The following is a 20,360-nucleotide window of genomic DNA, read 5'->3' as shown; positions in this document are numbered from 1 at the left end:
AATCCGAGGCACATCTGTGGCCCATGTCACAGCTGCTGCAATACCAGATCTTTAACCCTCTGCACCAGGCTGGAATTGAGCCAGCAATGACATTAAGACGAGCTGGATCATCAACCCACCATGCCACAGCAGGAACTCCTAAAGGATGCTTTTGGAGAAGGTCCGTATAGGCTCTGCAAACCAAAGATGTTAAGTAAGATTGGGAAACAGATTGAACAATGCTAAGCAGGCTTCTTTCCTCCAAGCATTCTTAGAGCCTTAATCCACATAATGCGCTTTGTGAATATTCAAGAAAGATATTTTATTATTTTCTTCTTTTTATGGCTGTACCTGCTGCATATGGAAATTCCCAGGCTAGGGGCCGAATTGGAGCTGGGGCTGCCAGCTACACCAAAGCCATGGCATTGTGTGACCTGAGCAAACTATACCGTAGCTTGCTGCAATGCCAGATCCTTGACCCACTGAGTAAGGCCAGGGATCTAACATATATCCTCAAGGATACTAGTTGGGTTCTTAACCCGCTGGGCCACAATGGGAACCCCAAGAGGGTAATTTAGAATGGAACATTTTGCAGATCTATTTGAATGTAGAACCTTAAACAACAATGACTACTTTGTTTCTTTAAGAAACATCTTATGAGTAGTTGTTGCATTAGGAAACATCACTTTAATACATAGACTTTGATTTTGTTAACCCTCAATATTTGTTTTAATCAGTCATTCTTCTGGGGTTTTTTTGGTTTGTTTGTTTGTTTTTGTTTTTTTTTTTTTGCTTTTTAGAGCTGCACTCACAGCATATGAAAGTTCCCATACTAGGCGTCTAGAGGAAGCTATAGCTCCCGGGTTACACTGTAGCCACAGCAACATGGGATCTGAGCCGCATCTGCAGCCTACACCCCAGCTCACGGCAATGCCAAATCCTTAGCCTACTGAGTGAGGCCACGGATCGAACATGCATCCTCATGGATACAAGTTGGATTTGTTTCCGCTGTGCCACAACAAGAACTTCAATCCGTCATTATTCTTGATTCACTTCTAAGATGCCTGTAGTCTCTGCTGCCTGCTCTTCCTCCTCTGTCATATGCTGCAGCCCACTCATCTGTTTCCCAAAGTCATTCACATCACACTGGGTTTCTTGGGTGAAGAAGAGAATCTGTATAATTAATGTAAAATCTCAGGGATTGGTTGGATGGAAATTGAAGATTGAAGCTTCATCTGATTCCACTTTTCCCAGAGCTTTAAAAAGTTTTGCTATTCAAGAGAACGAATGAAATCAACTTAATGGGTAGATAGATGAGGATTTGTGAATTGAAGGTGAGAATTTAAGGAGAATGTTGCATCATCGTGCATTAGAAGGTAAGGGTTCTATCTCTGTCCTTCCTCCTCCTCCTCCTCCCCTCCACCTCTTCCTCCTTCTCTTCCTTTGCTGCACTTGCAGCATGCAGATGCAGCATACAGAAGTTCCCGAGCCAGGGATTGAACCTGTGCCACAGCAGTGACCTGAGCCACAGCAGGGACAACGCTGGATCCTTAACCCGCTGAGCCGCCAGGGAACGCCATCCCGGTGTTTTCATTTTTGTCATCTGTAGAAGTCAGGGATTGGTTTATTAGGTCCATCCATTTTAAGACTCTGGAGTTATTATGAATGTGCTTAACTGGAATCAGTGAACGTCACGGGCCCAGGTAGAATATTTTGTTCTACTCTGTAAGTTTCCACGTATGAATATAACCTGTCTCAGTTCAGCTCTTTTGGAGAACGAAATTATTCAATAATTAGCTCCTATTCAACTCCATATATTTGAAAACTTGCTGAATTGTTCAAGACTTGTACTTGATTGATTGATTTGTTAATTACCCTCCAGGAAAGCACTTGATTATATCACGGGTCAATTAATACAGTGCTGTGGATAAATCTGCATCTCCTGTGTAAACGCCCCTCTGCATTCATTTCACCGATCCAGGGAGAAAACTGTGATGTGGTTATTAATTATCCCCCATACCCCACCGCCCACAACACATAGTGTTCATTTGGTGGTTTGCTCTGCTGTTGGTACACTGCCTGCCTATTAGCAGATTTCTGAACTCAGCACAGTAGAGGTCTGAATTCACTGAATTTATGCCATCTGGAAGTGAGGTTTAGATTTTGTTCCTCTGCTGAAATTAACAACGTGACATGGCTATTGCAGAGAAGGATTGTGAGCCTGAATTTGATTCTCTTTCGTGGAGGGAGCATGTTCTGTTAGAAGGAAGGCATTTGCCTAGGCGGAGATTTGGGTGTGACTGAATTGTTAACTGCCTGCTTCCCCAACCCTGCTGCTTTTTAGCTGGTGACGTTATTTTGTTTTTAAATGAGATGATGAGGTGGATTTTAAGAGAATCCTTTCTATTTACTTGGGTTCTGTTTCACCTTGCCCTCTCTCGATGTCAGTCTGAATTGCTGTCAAGGGACTCAGCTTCCTTTAAAGTCCCAAAGTATAGCTACTGGTGGAATTATGATGGTAAAATAAGAGTGGTTCTCAGTAAAGCCCTTCCTGAGACACAGGAATGTCCTACTGCCTAAGTAAAAGCATATGTGTGTGGGTGCCTCTGATGCAGTGTTAAGAGGAGAATGTATGCTAATGGACGCTAAAGTGGGAGAAATATTTCTCATGAATTAGAGATGCCCTTTCATAATTCAAGAGTCACAGGATGAGAAAAGGCTTGAAATCACCTGAAAAGCATCTGGAAGCAATCTGTAATTCTTAAGAGGCAGTAGGAGAGCCTGTCTTTCTCCAGTACATGATGATAAAACTGTTCATGGGGGATTATGGAAGAAGCAAAATTCTGTTCTTTGTAAAACTGCTTGTGAGTTAATGCCCAGAGATTTGATTATGAATTATAACCTGCAAGGTCCCAAATGCTTGGTAATGGACTGGAGTGAAGAAGGCAGATTTGAAGTTACTGATGAAATTTTGATATGAAGAATTTGTTTATTTCCATATGAAATGTTACCCTTTGCTTTTCATGTCCCGTGTGCACACTTGCTGTGTCCAGGCTTTACCACCACTGTTGCCCAGTTTTGAAGGTTTAGATATGCTGAGGTCCCTCCCTCCATTTTTTCCCTTTTCATGAAATAGTTGTAATACCTTTAAGAAAAGGTATTAACCCCAGCCTCCCAGTCTATCCCTCCCCTCCCCTTGGCAACCACAGGTATATTCACTTTGTCTTTTGAGTCTGTTTAAGAAAAGGTATTACATTCTAAGTCTTTGAGGCATCTATAGGTCAAACACACACATACAAAACCCTCTTACAGTGATTTCTGGGGAACCATCTTTTTGTAAATTGAAGTATAGTTGACTTATAATGTTGCATTAATTTCTGCTATATAGCAAAGTGATTCAGTTGTGTATATATGTATATATATATACACACAGTATATATATGTATATGCATTCTTTTTCATAACTATTTACCTCAGGATATTAAATATAGTTTCCTGTGCTGTGCAGTATGTAGGACCTTGTTGTTTTTCCATCCCATATATACTAGTTTGCATCTGCTAACCCCAGCCTCCCAGAATATCCCTCCCCTCCCCTTAGCAACCATGTATATTCTCTACATCTTTTGAGTCTGTTTCCATTTTGCAGATAGCTTCATTTATGTCATATTTTAGATTCCGGAGTTCCCATTGTGGCTCAGTGGTTAACGAATCTGACTAGGAACCATGAGGCTGCGGGTTCGATCCCTGGCCTTGCTCAGTGGGTTAAGGATCTGGCGTTGCTGTGCCTGTGGTGTACGCTGGCGGCTACAGCTCCCATTAGACCCCTAGCCTGGGAATCTCCATATGCCGCAGGTGTGGCCCTAGAAAAGACAAAAAAAAAAAATTTAGATTCCACATATAAGTGACATCATATGGTATTTGTCTTTCTGACTTCACTTAGTATGATAATCTCTCTTTCCATCCATCTTGTTGCAAATGGCATTATTTTGGTTTTTTTAATGACTGAGTAGGAACCATCTTTTAATATACCAGACTATTGCAGAAAAATTATTAATGAGTGGTACCTCCTTGTTCAGCGATTTTGAAAACACCTATTTGTTGTACTAGACTCTGAATTGCTCACCTTAACCCATCTAAAGTTGGGGAAGTACTTATAACTAATACTCATCACTATATCAGAACAAATTTCTTCTTGCTTTGCATAAGTGGTTGTGATCATATGGAATTACAGCATTTTGCTCTGGTCTTTCTTCTTTATATGACAAATGACATTTTCCCATTTTATTAAAGCAGAGAATTTTCTGATGGCTGACAAAACTGTGGTTAAGTAAATGATGTAATTTTGTCGGATTCACTTCACTCTTCTTCTCCATTGGGCATTTAAATGGCTCCTATGCTTTAAATTTAAGTACAGTATTTACGTTTTCTTTAAAGATGTTTTTCCTTGGACATTTTCTCTAGCTTGTATCTGTTCCCATCTGGAATAGGGCTTCTCGTGGTGTGTTTAGGGTTTGCATTGGCTTCTGCCTCTGTGCTCTAAGTGCTTGGGGTGGTGAGTCCCTTTCCTCTGCTCTCTGGGACACCTCTGGGTGGTGTTCTCTGTACTGTTTCTCTCAGATGGGATAGCTCCTCAGCCTCTTCAAGCTCTTGTTTTTCTGATTGGACAGTAGGGATTAGCCATGCATTTGTGTGGTGAAACTTCTCTTCCCAGTTAGGCCTAATGATATGCGATGTGAGTCTAAGACCAAAGTAAACTTTGCCCATGGGACGGCAAAAAAAACTGAATTTCCAGAATTCTCATTATGTCACAGAAGGTTAAGGATCCGGGGTAGCTGCAACTCTGGGATAGGTTGCATCTGTGGCTAGGATTCAGTCTCTAGCCCAAGAACTTATGCCATGGGTGTGGCCACAAAACCCCAAGCAAAACAAGTGAAAAAACCTCTGAACTTTCAACTTCTGATATCTAGATGAGTCAGAGGTACCAGGGAATGTTTTGGGAGTTGCGTATTTTAAAACAGTAGGTGATGAAAGTTATTGGCGGTCCTTTCTTTGCCATTTTCTATTTTGTTGTCCTTATAATATGATGCAGCTGATGCATGGACATGAATTTATTTAGTTTCACATTTTTTTTCTAAAAGAAGTATATAATTACTTACCGTCTCTGCGAGGGTGGAAGAGTCCTTCTCTACTTTCTACTACCCAGCGGGAATCTCTCATTTTGGGCTAGCATTCAGATTACTAAATAAAGATTCATTTTTTGCTTATAACTTTTTTTAAAATGAAAAGTGCAACCCAAGGAGAACCCACTAAAATGCACAACAAATGGTTATAAACAGAAGGGGAGACAAACTAGAGAAACTTAGATTAGGTTTTTGTGGTTTATTAATGATTGTCAGACTTTTTTTCTTTTTTTAATTCCTTTCTACAGATTCTGGAAGCCTTTTTCTGGAAATTGCCAGCAGTGCCAAATGTTGGAGAAGTCTCTTCTGCTCCTCTGAGAGAGTGAAGTGAACAAAAGCAACTCAGCAGAAGGCTGTGGAAGAGACTGATCACAGGTAAGGTCTTCTTTTCTTATTACTGTTGTTGACTTTAAAAAAAAAAAAGCACAACCTGAAAGTTGAGACCTAAGTTTTATTTGGGGCAAAATTGGGACTTAAGCCCGGGAGACGCATCTCAGGTAGCCCTGAGAAACCGCTCTGAGGAGGAGGCAAGGGGGAGCCAGGGTATATAGGGGTTTTTGCAACAAAGGGGAGGGAGCAGGAGCAAAAGAGGCCTGGACTCCCTGAAATCATTCCTTTGATCTGCTTCTCAGCTATGGAGCCAGTGTCCTGAGTTTTCACAGCCCTCAGGTCATACCCTTTGGAGATGACTGTATTCACAAATGACTGTGAAACACCGCCCCCAAGAGGCAGGGGTAATGGTGTCAGTATGTCTGATAAAGGTGAGGGGGAGGAGGTGTGTGCAGCCTTGCACACACTTTACAAAAGTTGTTGCTGGTCTCGTGAAGTTCACTCCCAGTCACAAGGTGCAGACATCACCATAAAGTATTGTAGTGTTTTTTCTAGATATGAGGAGATGCAAGACGTGGGCACATAAAATCTTCTCCTAAAAATATCTGACTTTCTGAAGACCTGTTCTTCCAGTTTTCCCAGAACACAGAGCACCTCACTCCTGATTTTCACCCTAAGCTCTGCTCAGGGGGTGCTGCGGGGCCAGCAGCTGCAGTGGCTCCTGATTAAATGCATGTAGAGGCTGATGGCACTATTGATATGTGTTCAGTAATGATCAGTAATAAACTTTAAAAAAGAAACCTTCATGAATTTCCACATCCAAGTGTTGACAGAGAAAAAACACACAACCCGAAAGTTTCGGGGGAAGTTTTATTTGGGGACTTTACCAAGGATTATGGCCTGGGAGGTGGCCTCTCAGTTTGATGGACTGCTCCAAAGAGGTGGGGGCGGAGCCTGGATGTAAACATGTGTTTGGCTGGAAAACAAAACAAAACATGTAGTTGAACATCAAAAGATGACTTCTAGCCACAAAAAAGACATCGCAAGTTGATGATTTTAGTGCTTTTCCATGTATGGGAAGAGGTAAGAATCTGGGCTCAGTGAATTTATTCCTTATGTATGCATCTTAACTGCACATATATTCAAACAAATAATGCTTCCTGCTTTTCTCTGTCTTGAATTCCCCTCATGGGGTGGGGGGTGGGGGGGGGTGGGCTTTGGGAGGGGGTGATGCCTCAGTAGCTCTTGGCTTGACCCGTGCTTGCTGGAATGGCATGCAACATTCTCTCATCGCACAAGTGAACATTGTCTTGTTCAGAGTGAAACTGACAGCACTAATGGCCTGAACCTAGCCAAAACCCAGACTGGGACTTGAACCTACAGTTCTAAAGCAAGAAGGCTCTGCCCCCAGGATTTGGTGGGCTACAGTTTTATCACCCAAGGGGGTGGGGGTGGGAAAAGACTGCCTCTTCCTTTCTGGGAGTAGTAGCTCCTCCTCAGGTATCTGGTACTCAAACTCCTGCCCTTAGTCTGAACCTGAATGCAGGCCTCACCCCATCCCCCACCCAATGACCTGAGGCATCTCTCATGCCTCCACTAGTCAAACAAGCCTGCCTTGTTCTGATGGCTTTCTTGAGCAATTATTAATGTACAGTGGTCTCCCAAAGCTCCCTAGGTTTCCCTCTCTATCTAAGGTCCCTTATTGGGACTCCTACAACTACCTGTGCCTACTCCATCCCTATCAAAAGCAGTCTTTCTGAAAGGCTGAACTCTCCTACTCAAAACAGTAAAACATTTTTCTTTGGGAACCATTTCTTGATGCTCTGGTAACATTCTTTTAAACACCCTATTTTCAGTGATGGCAAATCTCAGTCCTGTGAGGGTGGATTTGGCAAGTCCTCTTAACTTGTTCAAAGCTATAGGATCTGGGGAGTTCTGATTTTGATCAAAACCCGGACGGAACAGTAAGGTAATGAAACTGGTTTCTCTTTTTGTAACTTGTATATATGTTTGAAGGCTTATACACTGTATTGAAAGTTAATTCTAAGGAGAGGTGACTCCAAGTCTCAAACAGTATTCTAAAATGGATAAGCAATGAGATCCTGCTGCATAGCGCAGCAAACTATCCAGTCACTTGTGATGGAGCCTGATGGAGGATAATGTGAGAAAAAGAATGTATGTATGTGTGACTGTATGTGTGACTGTATGTATGTATGTATGTGTGTGTGTGTGACTGGTTCACTTTGCTGCACAGTAGAAATTGATTGTAAATCAACTGTAATGGAAAAAATAGTCATAAAAAAAGAAAAAGGAAAAAATAAGTGACTAGACTTGTAGCTTATAGAGAAGCATATGCTATTTATTTGTATGTATACTTTCTTATTAAAATCAATCAATCCGTCAGTATTTCAGAAAGGATTCCTGGGTTTATCAGGTTGAATAGGATGAGATTTAACTTTTTGTAAGGTATACCTCTGAGGCAGTGTAATTTGCATCTTATTGGAGGTGTATTTTGCATTGTTTCTTAAAGTGTTATTAGAGTGCTTGTTAAAAAATTCAAATGACTAGGCCCCAATCTCATAAGTCAGAATCTAAATCAGAGTGTTAAGGGAAGGGTTTGGGAATCTGCATTTTACAACTGAATACCACCAAAGATTGGCATCCCCAGTGCAATAAAAACACACTGCTACCTAATCTTTGTGGATTTTGATTTAAAGGTGTTGCGATCACCTTGCTTTTTGCTTTGAATAAAACAGTGTCAGTATTTTTAGTATACTGTCTTAAAAAAATGTTATTGGGGAGTTCCTGTCTTGGCACAGTAGAAATGAATCTGACTAGGAACCATGAGGTTATGGGTTTGATCCCTGGCCTTGTTCAGTGGGTTAAGAATTTGGCATTGCTGTGAGCTGTGGTGTAGGTCGAAGACATGCTTGGATTTGGCGTTGCTGTGGCTGTGGCATAGGCTGGCAGCAACAGCTCTGATTTGACCCCTAGCCTGGGAACCTCCATATGCCTCAGGTTCAGCCCTAAAAAAGACAAAAAAAATGTTATTGGAATATAGTTGACTTACAAAGTTGTGTTAATTTCATGTGTATAGCAAAGTAAATCAGTTATACACATATCTATTCCTTTTCAGCTTCTTTTCTCATAGAGGTCATTACATAGTATTGAGTAGATTTCCCTTTTCTAGACAGTAGGTCCTTGTTACCCATCTATTTTATATACAGTAATGTGTATATTTTAATCCCAAACCCCTAATTTATTTCCTTCCACCATGTTTCCTCTTTGGTAAACATGAGTTTGATTTTTGAAATCTTTGAGTATGTTTCTGTTTTGTAAATTCTATTGTATTATCCTATGATACTTGTCTTTCTCTGATTTACTTCACTTAGTGTGATAATTTCTAGGTCCATCCATGTTGCTGCAAATGGCATTATTTCATGCTTTTTATGGCTGAGTAATATTCCATTGAATATACTCACGAGATCTTTATCCAGTTCTCTGTCTATGGACATACATTTATGTTGCTTCCATGTCTTGGCTATTGTTAATAGTGCTTCAGTGAACATTGGGGTGCATGTATCTTTTTGGATTAAGGTTTTCTTTGGATATATGCCCAGGAGTGGGATTTCTGGGTCATATATGGTAGTTCTATATTTAGTTTTGTAAGGAACCTTTGTACTGTTTTCCATAGTGGCTGTACCAATTTAATTCCCACCAGCAGTGTAGGAGGGTTCCCTTTTCTTGTGGAACCTCTCTGGCATTTATTGTTTGTAGACTTTTTGATGATGGTCATTCCGACTGGTCTGAGGTGATACTTATTGTAGTTTTGATTTGCATTTCTCTAATAATTACTGACGTTGAGCATCTTTTCATGTGCTTTTTTGGCCATCTCTCTTTGTCATATACTGTTTTGACACAGGGCTATGTCTCAAGTAGCTTATTATCAGATCAAATTGATAATATAACTGAATAAAATTGTACTTTGAACTCTATATCTAAGTTCAGAACGGATATATTTTTCCTTGGATGCAAATGGATAAATCTGTCTTTAACATCTAGATGCGAAATACTAAGTTTTATGAAATATCTGCTCTACACATTTGCTATTTTTTTTTTGTCTTTTGTTTTTGTTGTTGTTGTTGTTGTTGTTGTTGTTGTTGTTGCTATTTCTTGAGCCGCTCCCGCGGCATTATGGAGGTTCCCAGGCTGGGGGTTGAATCGGAGCTGTAGCCCCCGGCCTACGCCAGAGCCACAGCGACGAGGGATCCGAGCCGCGTCTGCAACCTACACCACAGCTCACGGCAACGCTGGATCATTAACCCACTGAGCAAGGGCAGGGACTGAACCCGCAACCTCATGGTTCCTAGTCGGATTCGTTAACCACTGCGCCACGACGGGAACTCCACATTTGCTATTGTTATATCTCAGGTATCTTATTCAGATCAAGAGTAAGGAGTAACAGGGTAGATGTTGGAGGCCACTGGAGTCCGTGATATGCTGCACTAGCATCCAGTCCAGCATTTTTCAGTAAACGCTGTGATGCAAGATTTGCTGTGTAATTCATGGCTTAAACAGACAAAAATCCTTTCATTGTAATGCTCTAAGATTTTATGAAGCTCTTTTAACTCACCAAAGGAGAGTATGAACATTATGTACTAGACTTTTTTTTTTTGTCTTTTGAGGGCCACACCCATGGCATATGGAGGTTCCCAGGCTAGGGGTTGAATCAGAGCTGTAGCTGTCAACCTACACCACAGCCACAGCAACTCAGGATCCATGCCGTGTCTGCGACCTACACCACAGCTCACGGCAACGCCAGATCCTTAACCCACTGAGCAAGGCCAGGGATTGAACCTGTGTCCTCGTGGATACTAGTCAGATTCATTTCCACTGCACCATGACAGGAACTCCTGTACTAGACTTTGATAGGACATCGTTTTCTTGACCACGTCCATTCTTTAGTAATCCTTCCTATAAGATTATTAATTTTACACCATGTAAGCTTTGTGTATAAGGTATGTTACTTTTCAGATATTTTCAATTCTACAAACAGATTATGCCTGTACTTTAAAACATATACACAATGGTATAGCATTCTGTGCGTGTTACTGCTAAGAGATAACGTACTTTATGTAAAATAAAAATGTAACTATAGATTTATGTTAAGGCTATTACAGTAAAATATTTCATTAAGGAGTTCCCACTGTGGCTCAGTGGAAACAAATCCAACTAGTATTCATGAGGCTGCAGGTTTGATTCCTGGCCTCGCTCAGTGGGTTAAGGATCTGGAGTTGCTGCGAGCTGTAGTGTAGGTGGCAGATGTGGCTCGGATCCTGAGTTGCTGTGGCTGTGGTGTAGGCCGGCAGCTGTAGCTCTGATTCAACCCCTGGCTGGGGACTTTCCATATGATGCAGGTGTGGCCCTATAAAAGAAAAAAAAAAATTCAGTAAGCTTATACTTAAACATTGTGTTAAAGTACACCACACAAAATTTACCATTTTAACCATTTTTAAGTGTATAGTTTAGTATTAAGTATATTCACATTGTTGTGCAACTCATTTCCAGAATAGTTTCATCTTGCATGCCTGAAACTCTCTACCCATTAAACAACTCTCCATTCTCCCCTCCCCGCCAGCCCCTGGAAACCACCATTCTACTTTCTGTCTCCATGAATTTAACTGTTCTACATACCTTATGGAAATGGAATCAAACAGTATTTGTTTTTTTGTGACTGGTTTATTTCACTTAGAGTAGTGTCCTCAAGGTTTATCCATGTTGTGGCATGTGTTAGAATTTCCTTCCCTTTAAAGCTGAATCATAATTCCACCCCACCCCCAACCACATTGTATCCATTCGTCCACTGATGAACATTTGGGTTGCTTCAGCTTTTTGACTATTATGAATAATGCTGCTTATACATATAAATATGTTTGGATTCCTGCTTTCACTTTGGGGTTATATCTAGAAGTAAAATAGCTGGGCCATATGGTAATTCGGTTTTTAATTTTTTGAAGAACCACCATCCTGTTTTCTACAGCAGCTACACCATGTTATATACCTGCCAATAGTACACAAACATTCTAGTTTCTCCATTTCCTCACCAACACTTTTTTTTGGTAATATCCTTCCTGATGTGTGTGAGGTACTATCCCATAGTTTTGATTTGCATTTCCATGATGATTAGTGATGTTAAACATCTTTCATAGTCAAACTCTTTGCCCATGTTTTAATTAGATCCTTTGTCTTTTTGTTGTTGAGTTGTAGGCATTCTTTGTATATTCTAGATAGTGACCCTTTATCAGCTATATGGTTTACAAATATTTCTTCCTGTTCTGTAGGCTACCTTTTCACTCTACTGATGATGTTCTTTGATGCATACAAGTTTTCAATTTGGACATAGTCTAATTTATCTGTTTTCACTTTTGTTGCCTATGCTTTTGGTGTCATATCCAAGAAATCGTAACCAAATCTAATGTTTTAGAGCATTTCTGTTACCAAAGGCAGGTCCCACTGCTCACTGCTCAAAAGCCAACACTTGAGAGAGGCAAATGTTGGTAGAAGGGAAAGTTGCTTTTAATCAGTATACTAGCAATCTGGGGAGATGGTGGAGTCAGTTTCTCCAAAAAACCATCTCTGAAGATCCCGCTCAGTCTTGAAAGTTTTTAAAGGGAAAAAGGGAAGTAATCCTAGGTCATAATTGAGATGGGGGTCAGAGTCTTCACCAGCCCCCACAGCATGCAGTCTTGTGTGCAGGCTTGTCAACTTCTTGTGATGTTTTCCTGGGTGCTGTCTTGTTTTACATGGTTTGTTCACGAGAAGGGGAAGCTAGGGAAGAAACTGGTCATCTGTTAATCACTTATTCTTTATTTTTACTTCTTTGATCTATGGAAAGAACCGACAGATTAGGCAAAGTATTGTGTGAGCAAAAGAACTGAAATGTGTGCTACGGCCGGAGATGAGTAGAACATGGGGTGTCTGGTTTAAGGTTAACGACCAGGCAAAAGGGTGCCTTCTGCAGAGAGCTCTTTCCTGCCAGAAGCTGCTTCCAAATCCTCACTTGGCAGAACATCACTCCATTTCTATGGGATTGTGGGCAAATGTCAGGGAAACAAATCCAACTGGTATTCATGAGGATGCGGGTTCGATCCCTGGCCTCGCTCAGTTAAGGGTTAAGGATCTGGCCTTGCTGTGAACTGTAGTGTAGGTGGCAGATGCCTCTCAGATCCTGCGTTGCTGTGGCTGTGGCATAGGCCGGCAGCTGGTGTAAAGTAAAAGTTCAAATTCATCAAAGGTTCCAATTCATTCCTTTACATATGGATGCCTGGTTTTCTCAGCACTATTTGTTGAAGTGAAGATTGTATTTTTGAAGACCGTTTAGGACAAGGAAAGGACAAGCAGACAATCATAAATATCTCTGTTGCACCTGTGGAGCAGCTCCAGAGTCTCTTGCTTCTAACTAAGAATATAGGTCAGAAACGAAAAGGGATCGCACAGATTTGAAGCTCATCTTAGACTAAGATTTAATAATTGAAGTAGGTGTAGAGCCTGGGGTTAAGTTTTATGTCAGTTATTCTGTGGGCAGTGACTTCTTGTAATTGGGATTTGATAATGGTAACCTCTGAGTTTAGGCTTCAGGTAGCAGGTGTGTGTGTCTGTGTGTCGTTATAGGGCTTTGCCCAAGGAACTCCAGCCAGTGGGAGAGCCTCTTATGTCTTAGGAAGCTTTAGTTTCAAGGCCATGAGTGGAATCGACATTCTCATGGTAAAGAATAGCCAGTAATGAAGGAATCCTGGGAAAAACCTACCGCCAGCTCGAAGCATTCACCTGTCTGTGTCGGGGAAGTTACTTGGATCCTGTTTTTGCCTCTTAGCTCTAAAAAGCAGTATGTGTGTCAGCAGCCTGATATTTACACTTTCTGTGAAAAGGTCAGACAGTAGATATTGTGCCTTTGGAAGTGAGGTTACGTTGGGGAAGATGGGAGGGTGTTGGGTGGGGAGAGTTGAAGAGCCAATGGATGGAACAAAGAGGAAACCCTGGGCAAAGACACTTAGAAGGTGGAGGGGGCAGCTTAGTGGCAGGTCGAGAGAGAGTAGCTTGAATAGTGAAAGGATCTACCCCTGAGGTGTGTTACTTTCTTCGGAGGAAATGACAGTGGGAATAGAGGGAGCGCAGCAAGAACCACAAGTGGAAAATGGGTTTGAAAAAGGTGGAAGGCAGTGCCATCCATGCTCCACGTGTGTGATGGTCCTGAGAAGGTGCCCTCAGTGGAATTCATCCGCTATGGATTTGGGATGTGTTCTCAGAACATGAGACAAAGAGCAGGCAGACCGAGGCCATTTATTCTGAGCTGTTGAGAGAACTAGATATTTGAATGTGGGGTTCAGGGCTGAGAACTTGCCTACATGAGAGAAGAGGGGCAGGCAGAGCAGCATTAGACGGTAACGTGCAAGTGTGTGAATTGGGCAGAAACTGGGTGGTGAGTGAGGAGCATTCCAATGCGGCTTCTTCCCTGGCTTCGTGCAGAACCAGTGGGAAACCCTTTCCAAAAGTTGTTTTAAATAAAAATTTAGCCTCCAGACCACTTGGGGATTCGATTTTCCTGAGTAAATATAACCCAAAAGGTACCTAAAAATGACCATTTACCGTCCGATACTCAACCAGCTGCCTAATGCTAATTCTAAAATATGATCATTGTGTATCTTTTCATAATTTTATAGATTTTAAAATCGTGACCTGTCTCTACCTTGTTTTGTGATTTAGTTTTTTTATTTATTCAGTCATTTTGGTCTCTTGTCTTGTTCCCTGAGCCGTTATAATTTTATTCTAGCTTAGTCTTTTTTTTTTTTTTTTGTCTTTTTGCTATTTCTTTGTGCCGCTCCCACGGCATATGGAGGTTCCCAGGCTAGGGGTTGAATCGGAGCTGTAGCCACTGGCCAACACCAGAGCCACAGCAACGTGGGATCCGAGCCGCATCTGCAACCTACACCACAGCTCATGGCAATGCCGGATCGTCAACCCACTGAGCAAGGGCAGGGACTGAACCCGAAACCTCATGGTTCCTAGTCGGATTCGTTAACCACTGTGCCACGATAGGAACTCCTAGCTTAGTCTTTTCCAGCTTTCTGTGTCTCTTCCACTTGACCAGAATGGCTTAGAATACATATATGAAATTTATATATTGTCATTTTTTTTCTTTTGACAGCTGTACCCGTGGCACATGGAAGTTCCTAGGCTAGGGGTTGAATCGGAGCTGCGGCTGCCGGCCTACACCACAGCCACAGAAAGGCCCCATTGAGCTGTTATCTGTGACCTATACCAGAGCTTGTGACGATGCCGGATCCTTAACCCACTGAGGGAGGCCAGGGATTAAACCCACATCCTTATGGATATTAGTTGGGTTCTTAACCTACTGAGCCACAATGGAAACTCCAAAAACAAGTCTTTTGTTAAGTCTTATATTTTCAGAAATAGCCTCATTGTTGACCCAGCTTACATCTTGGCTAACAGGTAACACAGTAACAGGTCAAATTGCTATGTCATGTTTTCTATTTCATTTTAAGAAGGATCCCTGAAATACCCAGCCTTTTAAAAAGGATACAGGCTGCACTGAGTTGCTGTGCTCAGAGAAAAGTCTGTAATTGACTAGTCCTGACCAGAGGTTCTCAAATTGTGGTCCCCAGGTGAGCAGCAGAGGCCTCACCTGGACACTTGTTAGAAATGTGAATTCTTGGGCTGAATAAGAAACTCTGAGAGTAGAGCGCAAAAAATTTGTTTTTAACAAGTCCTCTGGGGGTTTCCGATGCATGTTAAAGTTTGAAAACTGCTCTAGACATTCTTGTTAGCTGTGTGCTAGTGACCAAGTCATTCATTTTGTCCAGCCCTTGGCCCCTGATCAAACAGACCAGGGGTTCTCAAACATTGGCGCACACACAGATGTACCTGGTGAGTTTGTTTACATTTTTCCTAACCTCGTACCCTGAGATTCTGATTCAGTGGTCTTGGATGACTCAGTTATCTGCTGTTCAGCAAGCTTTCCAGAATAGTTCTCATAGCTAAGATCTGGACAAATGGATGTCTTTGTTTCTGCCAAGCCCAGAAGTAATGGGATTTAAAATGGCTTTTGGGGGTTTGGTAACTGAAAGCTTGGTGGACAGAACCTTCTTTTCTTTTCTTCTTTGTTTTATTTATTTATTTATTTCCCGCTGTACAGCATGGGGATCAAATTACTCTTACATGTATACCTTTTTTTTCCCACCCTTTGTTCTGTTGCTATATAAGTATCTAGACATAGTTCTCAATGCTACTCAGCAGAATCTCCTTGTAAAACTATTCTAAGTTGTATCTGATAACCCCAAACTCCTGATCCCTCCCACTCCCTCCCTCTCCTGTTGGGCAGCCACAAGTCTATTCTCTAAGTCCATGATTTTCTTTTCTGTGGAGTTGTTCACTTATGCTGTATATTAGATTCCAGTTATAGGTGATATCATATGGTATTTGTCTTTGTCTTTCTGACTCATTTCCCTCGGTATGAGAGTCTCTAGTTCCATCCATGTTGCTATAAATGGTATTATGTCGTTCTTTTTTATGGCTGAGTGGTATTCCATTGTGTATATATACCACATCTTCCTAATCCAATCATCTGTTGATGGACATTTGGGTTGTTTCCATGTCCTGGCTATTGTGAATAGGGCTGCAATGAACGTGCAGGTGCATGTGTCTCTTTCAAGTAGAGTTTTGTCTGGATATATGCCCAAGAGTGGGATTGTGGGGTCGTATGGAAGTTCTATATATAGATTTCTAAGGTATCTCCAAACTGTTCTCCATAGTGGCTGTACCAGTTTACATTCCCACCAACAGTGCAGGAGCGTTCCCTTTTCTCCACACCCCCTCCAGCACTTGTTATTTGTGGACTTATTAATGATGGCCATTCTGACTGGTGTGAGGTGGTTCGTTTTTTTGTTTTGTTTTTTTTTTTTTTTTTTACCTGTGGCATATGGAAGTTCCCAGGCTAGGGGTTGAATCAGAGCTGTAGCCACCGGCCTACACCACAGCCACAGCAACTTGGGATCCGAGCTGCATCTGTGACCTACATCACAGCTCACAGAAACGCCGGATCCTTAACCCACTGAGTGAGGCCAGGGATCGAACCTGTGTCCTCATGGATGTTAGTCACATTCGTTTCAACTGAGCCACGATGGGAACTGCCAGAACCTTATTTTCAAAATGTCCTTTGGGTCATTTTCCAGTGAAGCCATTATGTTTCTTATTTCTTTCCTTGAAAAAGGTGATTCTTTCTTGCCTTCTCAGATTACTGTATGAGATTTTTCTGAGGCTTATCCTCATTGGTAAGACAGTCTCCTCATAAAAAGAGCCCTCTGATTCTTAGAAACTTAGAGATTTCACTATGTTGTTCTTCTAGGTAATTTATTAAAAAAAAAAAACTTTAAATGCTGGTTCTTAGAGAATACTGTTTTTTCGTTGAGATCTTTTCGTCCCTACCCTTGGTTTCCGGTCTGTAAGCTGGCTCTCCATGCGCAATGGTAGGTTTCCCTTGACTTGGTGTCATTTGTGTTTCTGTTTCTTTAATTTTCATGGTCCAGCCTTATTAGAATAATTTTTTGTGAGTCTCCCTCTTGTCTCAGTGGCCGCTTATTCCCGGTCTTTTCCCCCTCTGTCTATCCCTGCAATGTCAGTGCCCCTAGGAATTGCCAGATTCTTTACATCTTCCCACACGCTGGCTCCCCCTGTCTGCCAGGTCTTTGCTTGTGTGTCATCCTAGGACTATCCTTTATAATGAAGTATCTAGGGGGTTCCAGGGTGGTGCAGTAGGTTAAGGATCCAGTGTTGCTGCAGCTATAGCATAGGTTGCAGCTCTGGCTTGGATTTGATCCCTGGCCCAGAAGTTTCCATATGCCCTGGGTACAGCTGAAAAAGGAAAAAAGCAAAAAGGGGGCATCTGACCTTCATGACTGTCCTCTAGGCTTTAGCCCCCCATAATTGGGCTGCCTCTTAGATGTCCCCTTGGCAGATCAGGTTGGCATACCTGACATTGAACTCATCATTCTTCTCCCCTGGCGTTTGCATTTCCTCTCATGTCCTCATCTTGGTGGCTGGCATCACCGTCACCCTTAAAGTGGCCGACATTTACCCAGCCTCTTTGACGTGCCAGGCCCACTTCTGAGAACTTCCCTGGAACTCCTCATAAAATCCTTTGAGATAGATTTTTTTTTTGTCTTTTGTCTTGTTGTTGTTGTTGTTGTTGTTGTTGTTGTTGTTGCTATTTCTTGGGCCGCTCCCGAGGCATATGGAGGTTCCCAGGCTAGGGGTTGAATTGGAGCTGTAGCCACCGGCCTACGCCAGAGCCACAGCAACGCGGGATCCGAGCTGAGTCTGCAACCTACACCACAGCTCACGGCAACGCCGGATCGTTAACCCACTGAGCAAGGGCAGGGACCGAACCCGCAACCTCATGGTTCCTAGTTGGATTCGTTAACCACTGCGCCACGACGGGAACTCCCTGAGATAGATTTTTACTACTATTCCCATAATACAGATGTGGAAACTGAAGCATGGGGAGTTTAAGTAGCTTTCCCAAGGTCACAAAGCCATTCATTGGTGGAGACGGAATGAGTCTCAGAGCGAGATGTCTTAATCGCTGTGCTCTGCTGCCTCCCTTTCTCTGGAGCCCAAGTAGACACCTAGGATCATCCCTCACCTCGTTCTCTTGCCCGTGCACCTGCTCCATCGCTCTTGAAAGCAATTCTATTTCCCTCCATTCTGTTGAAAGTATCCTAGTCCTGACCTCCTTCATCTCTGGCCCCCATGATTATAACGGTGTCCCCTTTCCATCCATTTCTTCTTATGGCCAGAGTGTTAATCTGTCCTTCCCAGCACTAAATCTCATCACGACGCTTGCTTTCATCAGCTCACCCCTCCTTGATTGGTCAGCACGGGTTGGGCAAACCTTCTATTACCCACTTCATTGTCGAGCAAGCCCTACCAATTTTGATGAATAGGAAAACGCCAACATTTGAAGAATCTCATCATATGGCAGAGAGCTGGAAGAGTCCTTGCCTCTTTTGGTCCTTAATTTCTGTTTATTTTAATAAAAGAACACTTGAAGAAAGTCCAGAGTCTAGTCTGGCCAGAGAGGGGTGGTGTTTGTAACTCTGGCGTTCCCTAGGAAGAGTGCCATCCCTCTCTGACCCCAGTTCCATGCTCCAGCCATGGTAAAGTGCCTGTGCTCCCTTTAGCATGGCCCGTTCTCACTCCTTCACTGAGCTCTTCTCTCTTCCTGGAGTGCTCTTCCCTCACTGCCCCATTTGCGTGGCTAACACTTCCATCTCCATTTTCAGGTCTCAACTGAGATTTCATTTCACCTGGAAGGCCTTCTCTGATCCCATTTGCCTTCCACCCAACAGGTTGGGTTAAATGCTTCTTATTCTTCTTCGTTTGTTTTTTCTTTTTCTTTTTTTGCTTTTTTAAGGCTGCACCTGCAACATATGGAGGTTTTCAGGCTAGGAGTTGAATTGGAGCTACAGATGCTGGCCTACACCACAGCCACAGCAGCACCAGATCCGAGCTGCATCTGCGACCTACACCACGGCTCACGGCAAAGCGGGATCCTTAACCCACTGAGCGAGGCCAGGGATCAAACCTGCAGCCTCATGGTTCCTAGTTGGATTTGTTTCCGCTGTGCCGCAACAGCGACTCCAAATGCTTCTTCTTGAGTGATATCACAGCATGCCGTTCTTTTCCTACTATGTCATTCAGTGAACTTTGTTGGGTTACTTCTTTTAGACTGTAAGCTACGTCTTATTTATTTCTGTGTTTCTACCACCCAGCATGAATGTTATAGATATTGATCTGCATGGAAGAATAAATGAGTATTGGTGTTTCCTGGTGGCTCAGTGGGTTAAGGATGTTTTTTACTGCTGTGATGTGGGCTTGACCCCTGGCCCAGGAACTTACACATGCCATCAGCATAGCCAAAAAAAAAAAAAAAAAAAAGAATGCTAATTGAGCTGATTGATTTTAGCCAATCAATTAAATGAGCTAATTGATTTGATTTTAGCCAATTCCATCTGCTTCTTACCTTTGTAAAATAACTCTAGCAGGCAATAGATCAGTTACGGTTAGGTTTACCCATAAGTAACTAGCAGAATCAGTGGCTTAAGCAAATTAGGGGATTATTATTTTCCACGTAAACTAAGTCTGGGACTAGGCCATCCAGGCTTAATAGACTGGTTTCTTGATTATCAGGGACCCAGCTCCCCTCTGTCTTTCTGCCCCACTCTCCTGTGTGTGATCCCTGCCCCTGGGTTCTCTTCTCAGGTGGCTGCCAGGAATCTGGCATCTCCAAGTCCTCATTCTAGGAAAGAGGGAACGGTCAAAAAGGCAAAAGGGGGCTCGCTGGCAGTCTGCTTGTGGCCCCCATGCCTTTTAGGGGCCTTCCTGAAAGGCCTTCCAGGGATTTAACCTTAAACCCTTTGATGAGACCCTGTCAGAATATTACCTCTGGCTGCAAGGAAGGCTAGGAGATTTTGGTTTATGCCTTAGTTTTTTGCTGCTTGCTGCAAAATTGTGGTTCAGTCTCTGTCCTGGCACAGTGGGTTAAGGATCCAGCCTTGCCATAGCTGCAGCGTATGTATCATATGCCATGGGTGTGGCCATTAAAAAAAAAAAAAGAATAGGCACATGGCAGTATAACCTATAGGGTTATACATGTTTTCCTGCATTGGTTTAGCGATAATGTCTCCATTTTTCCTAGTAATTTAGACCTTGCCTACTGGAATCTAATAATTTGAAGTAGGCAAAAATTGCTGGGTCTTTTTTTTCTTTTTCTGTGTCATTTGTGGTAACTGCTAA

At 42.4% G+C, this 20,360-nt stretch overlaps 1 protein-coding gene across 3 annotated transcripts in view; it reads left to right on the top strand.

Moving 5' to 3' along the window:
* Positions 1-20,360, top strand: part of FHIP1A (FHF complex subunit HOOK interacting protein 1A) — a 272,404-nt gene that overhangs the window by 68,531 nt on the left and 183,513 nt on the right. For 2 of the 3 annotated variants that reach the window (XM_047798353.1, XM_047798351.1), the window contains exon 2: positions 5,408-5,534. The gene's annotated coding sequence lies outside the window, so the exon portion shown is untranslated. Of the gene's footprint in view, positions 1-5,407; positions 5,535-7,345; positions 7,459-20,360 lie in introns of all 3 variants that reach the window. The other variant, XM_047798352.1, reaches the window with a different exon arrangement.

This window comes from Phacochoerus africanus, chromosome 10 (genome assembly GCF_016906955.1).
Source record: "Phacochoerus africanus isolate WHEZ1 chromosome 10, ROS_Pafr_v1, whole genome shotgun sequence".
Lineage (NCBI taxonomy): Eukaryota > Metazoa > Chordata > Mammalia > Artiodactyla > Suidae > Phacochoerus > Phacochoerus africanus.
This window is presented reverse-complemented; position numbering and strand designations above follow the sequence as displayed.